Here is a 6000-nt window from a genome sequence, read left to right on the forward strand (position 1 = left end):
TTGCATTGCAGTGGGTCATACAGGAGAGGTTAAAGGGGGGACCTGGGGTGCATTGTTGGTGATGGGCATGTTGCTCTGACTCAAGTAGTCTATTGCTTAACAAAAATTGGCATACCGTAATGATAAAGATAAGGAATTCAAGAATTCACCAAAAGTCCAGTGTCAGGAATGTCCCGCCCAGACCTTAGAATGTTGGGCATTTAATGCCGTTGTGACCTGTGGTGCATGATTCCTATGGAGATTGTCTGTAGTCACTTTTCCAGCTTGAGCTACCAGCACTTAGAATGGTCAATATCTTCTAATGAAGAACAAAATCATCATCTAAATTCAATCAGTCATTCAACATATATTATGCAAAACATTCCGTCATTCAGCATACATTATGCAAAATATTTGGTCATTTAACATGTTATGTGAAGTGCATAGATTGAAAATAGAATGGGAAACACAGACAGATTACCAATGTCAGCTAGTAGTACTATATCCCAAAGTTAGACAAGGCATTGGAAGTGTCTGGTCCAGCCTTCACAGATCCACTGCTGCCCCTGGAACACTCCTCCTAGGAGAGGCTCAGTTGCTCCACTGGTGGGGAAACCCCAGCAGGCACTGGGATAAACCACTGTGACTGGGTGGTTGGCTCGTTTTCCCCATCTGAGAAGAGCATCCCAGCTATTCAGGGGGTTCTAGACAAAGACTTTGAGAAAGAGGCCAGCGGAGAATGAGAAAAGTTATTTTAAATAATAAAAAGAATTCCCTTGAACAGAGAAAACTGTGTTGTGGTTACCAGGGGCAATGGGGGTGGGGGGTGGGCACAAGGGGTGAAGGGAGACATATATATGGTGATGGACAAACAAAAATGTACACCCCCAAATTTCACAATGTTAAAAACTGTTAAAACATCAATTAAAAAAAAAAAAAAAAAAGGAATTCCCTTGACAATATAATGGTAGAAATGCCAAGACAGTTGTGAAGCTAGTGAGAAATCAAGTTGCTAATGTTTTAGGGATTCTTGCCTTTTGCAGTGTGTGAGGTGCAGTTGTAGGATTGTGCTATATTTCATCCTGAGCAATTTTTGTTGTGACATATTGAATACAGCACAGTATTACTATTAATATATTAAATATCACTGTCAATGTTTTCTCACAATATTATCATTTTTCTTTTAAACATGCCATTTCCAAAGGGTTTGGTACACGGTTAATGGAATTTAACAGCAGAAAGCATCCCCGATTTTGTAATGGAAATCAATGGGAGAATAAGATGGATTCAATCGAAAGTCTCCGTACTGCAAACTTTGCTGACAGCGACCATTCCTTTAAGTGAGGGACACCTATTCCACAAGTGCCCAGTGATGAGTCTTTATGTGTATGATGGATCTGGGTAGTTTGGAACATTAATAATGTCAGCAGCAGTTTTTTGCTGACTGTTGCTCATTTGCATTTCACTGAATTTTCTTTACCAAAAGGATGCTTATTTGAATGCTTACAAGAGTCAGTTTTAATACTGATTACTGCTCTTCTCAGGAATAAGTGAGGCAAATGCCCTACCCTTCCATTTGTGCAGTCTAAATGGGGGGAAATGCTTCAGTGTCCACCTCAGAATGCTTCACAGCCCTCTCCCAGCTCTCATCTCTCCCTACTGCTTTGCAATGCTCAAAGACTGTGCTGAGCAAATGTGCTCAGGTTTCACATAGGGTCATTTCATTTCAGCCTCTGCCAAGCTGGAGAGGCTCCCAAAACATGCTCTTCTGCTTTGCTTTCGGTGCTGGTCATTATTTGGGAAGCTAGAGAAATCCCATTTGATGAAGGTCGAAAGGCAATAGAACTCAGAAAGGATCCCTCCCTCCACCGCATTTGTTGGGAAGTGAAATTCTGCCCAGCTCTCTGGGCCTCACATGAACCTATCCTCTGCTCTTCTGCAATATCTACTCTTGACCTTTGGGATCTGTGTTAAACTCATCCCAAGTGTTTCTGTCCTTCCCACATGTTCACGTGCATCATCGCCCTTTTGAGCTTATAAATTCCTAGGGAACATTTGTCTGATCGCCCTACAGAGAATGTATGGTACACATAAACTTTTTCTTAAACCAACTTTAAAAAGATCATACAAAATATTTTCAGTAAAATTAAAAAATAATATTACTCTTTCTCCAGTATTGTTTGGACCTGGTAATGTGCTGGCTCCGTGAGGTTGGCCTAAACAAGAGGAAATGCTATTACCTCATATGATAGCAAAGGTGGTTGAAAGAAAATAGAAGATCTGAGGCTCCTAGCAAAAATCTCTGTAATTAAAAAGACCAAAATCTACGTAAAGTATATGAGACTCATTGTCAAAGAACCTACTTTACAGAGTGATTAAGAGATAATATGTTTTTTTAAATAAGATACTTCTCAGTCTGTTAGGAAACAGCCACTGTTACATTTGTTACATTTTAAGAGAGTTGTAATCTTGAATATTGTAACATTTCACAAAGTGATGTAATAACAGACTTTTCTGGGAACCAGTAACAACATTAGCAAAAAGAAAGCTGGAGAACAAGAATTTGTTAAATTTGAGATTCTTTCACACGCTCCTGGGGTAAAGCATGATGTTAAATGACCTTTAAAGATCACTTGGACAGGATAGAAAGAGATCTACTTTAGTAGCTTGAAAGTAAGCATTTGGCAACCTTGAATTTCCCCATTCTGATTTGTCTTCACCATAGCAACCTTCTGATTTGTAATTTCATCTTCTGAGTGTACTTAAATGAGATTGCCCTTTGTAAACACATAGTATCAATTTTTATTTATTTACATACCTATTTATTATTTCTTCTACTTCCAGAGAGGAAGTACGAATAAAGACAGTAAAATACGGGAACAATAATATAGAAAACTATTAGCACTATATAAAGACAGAAATGCCAAAGGATAAGTGAGGAAGAAATATAATAGGTATCCATTATCATTCCAGCTGTGTCTTCAATTAAACAATGATCAAGCTATGTTGCTATTTATGAATTAGTTTCCTGTAAATTTGCTTCATGTGAACCGATGGCCCAGAGCACAGAATCTCACCTTTGTGAACTTAATCATTTGCTTTTTAAACTGGCAAAACTGAGCTTCATATTTTTCAGCTCTGGTGGACCCACTAAGATGAGCCCAGGTAGTCTCCTTTAAAGCCATATAATTTCATTTGCTCAACAATTATTGAGCACTTATTCTGTCAAGTGCTGGGCTGGGAGCTGGTGCTATAAGGATGAATGAGATATGATTCTTGCCATTCTGGAACTGACATGTTAACTAAGAGAGATTTGAATAAAAAGTAATGTGGGTAATACAGCAGACTAGATTATTGGGACAGACTCCTCTATATAAAAACAACCAAAATTCTAGGATATAAGCGTTGATGAGGTGACAAGATAATAATGATTGGGCTAAAATCTAAGTGAAAATGAGATTTAACATCACTCCTGGCAGTGAGCACTCTTAAACTCCATAGTGCCTGCACTGGCTGTATATTAGAAAGAGCTTAAAAAATACCATTGAGGGACCGGATTGGTGGCACAAGCTGTTAAGTGCACGTGCTCCGCTGCGGCAGCCCGGGGTTCGCCAATTCGGATCCCGGGTGCACACCGACGCACTGCTTGGCCAGCCATGCTGTGGCGGCGTCCCATATAAAGTGGAGGAGGATGGGCACCAATGTTAGCCCAAGGCCAGTCTTCCTCAGCAAAAAAAGAGGAGAATTGGCAGATGTTAGCACAGGGCTGATCTTTCTCTCTCTCTCACACACACACACACACACAAATACCATTGAGTGATGTGTGTTTCCAGCAAACATAGACTAGCTGATGTTGGATGAAGATGACCTCCCCCGCCCCGAGAACAACTAGAAAATCTAGAAAAAATATAAAATTCCATGATGAAGGTATTGAAGAAGTAACAACGCAGCAAGAAGTCACCAAGCCTAGATCCTGGAGAGAAAGGAAGCCCAAAGAGATATGCTCAAAATCAGCGTGGTTTTATCCCGCCAAAGTAATTTCCTAAGAGAAAGCTGAGAGGCTGTGAAGATGATCATAAAACACAGCTGAAAATAAAAATGAGAAAAGGTTTCAATAAATTCAAAAGGCTTTGGGTCTACATATTAGAGTTTAGAGTCGGCCCAGCAGTCGGGGGAGGGAGGTGTGGAGGGCAGAAAGAGACCCTCGCTCACCAGGACTGAAGTCTGAACCCAAGACCTCTCAACCCATGCTGGAGAAGGCTGACCTGCTCCTGGCCAAGCTCCTTTGGAAGAAAAGAGTAAATCCTCTCTGCAGAAAGATAATCCAGATCGTTGTACTAACTCTATAATTCTTTATACTTAATGTCCAGCAGTCATTTAAAAACAAACAGGCATAAAAAGATAAAGCTTCTCCAAAACCAAGACTAAAAAAACATGATAGAAACAGAACCATAAGAAATCCAGATATGTCGTTATCAGACATATGCTTTAAAATAACCATCATTTAACAGAATTAAAAAATTAAATGACAAGATGGAGAATTTTAGCATAGAACTGGAGACTGTAACAAAGGAATAAAATAAAATTCTGGAACTAAAACCCACAAAAATTGAAAATAAAAATGTAATGGAAGAGTTTGTGATGGTTAATTTTGTGTCAGTTTGACTGGATCACATAGTGCCCCGATATTTGGCTGAACATTATTTCTGGGTGTGTCTCTGAGGGTGTTTCAGGATGAAATTAGAGTTTGAAGCAGTGGACTTCATAGAGCAGATGGCCCTCCCCAAGGTGGATGGGCATCATCCACTCCCCTGAGGGCCTGGAAGGAACAAAAAGGGGGAGAAAGGAGGAATTTGGCCCTTCCTGCCTGACTGCAGAGCTGAGACATTGGTCTTCTCCTGGCCTTGGTGCTCCTGCTCCTCAGGCCCTCAGACTTGGACTGAATTACATCGCTGGCTTTCCCGGGTCTCCAGCTTACAGATGGCAGACTGTGGGACTTCTCAGCTTCCACCAGAGTTGCATGAGCCAATTCCTTATAATATATCTCTTCGTATATATCATATATATCCTATTGGTTCTGTTTCTCTAGAGAGCCCTGACTAATACAGAGTTTAACAATAGATTAGACACAGATGAAGAGTACATTGGAAGTTGGTTAGAAGAAAATATTCAGGCAAACACTTGGGGATGCAAAAGATGGAAAAAAGGGAAAAGAGCATGAAAGGTGAATGGGACGAGATGAAGTGCTCTCTCCCACGTGCAGCTGGACTCCAAAAAAGGGAAGAGGGGGAATGGGATAGAGCACAAATTGAAAGGATGATGATGGAGAATTTTCCAAAACTGAACAACAGACATCAAAGGCCATGGACTACAGCGAGCTCTAGACCCCAAGATGAATAACTACAACCAAAGTGTTTCTAAGCAATTCATAGAGAAATTGCTGACAACCAAAGAGAACATCTGAAAAGCATTTAGGTAGAGATATTTTACTTCCAAGAATATAAAAATACGACTGAATTTTTCATTCTCAACAGAAACATTGAAAGAGAAGACATTGGAATGACATATTCAAAGTGCTGAAAGAAAATAACTGCCAATTTAAATTTCTATACCCAGTGAAAATGTCCTTCACAAATTGTTGGGGGCAGATCCACTCTACAGTGAGCCTAAGGAGAGTTCTTCAGTCAGAAGGACAGTGGTACCAGATGACGGTGTGGAGATGGGGGAAGTATAAATACTGATTCTATAACACAACAGTGATAAGGTCTATGAGGTTTTAAATTATGTAGAATTAAAATACACATTAAAATAGCACAAAAGTAGGGAAGTAAATGAACTTAAAATATTCTAATACCCTTGCATTTTCCCAGGACATGAAAAAAGTACTAATATGTATTAGACTTTAACAAATCAAAGGGAAATGTTATAATTTCTAAGGTAATCACTAAAAGAACAGTTTAAGAATATTAAATAACAAGCTAACAAAGGGGGAGGAATAAAATTATTAATCTAGGAAAGGAG

The sequence above is a fragment of the Ceratotherium simum genome, chromosome 9 (assembly GCF_057802395.1).
Source record: "Ceratotherium simum simum isolate JZ-2026a chromosome 9, ASM5780239v1, whole genome shotgun sequence".
Taxonomy (NCBI): Eukaryota; Metazoa; Chordata; class Mammalia; order Perissodactyla; family Rhinocerotidae; genus Ceratotherium; species Ceratotherium simum.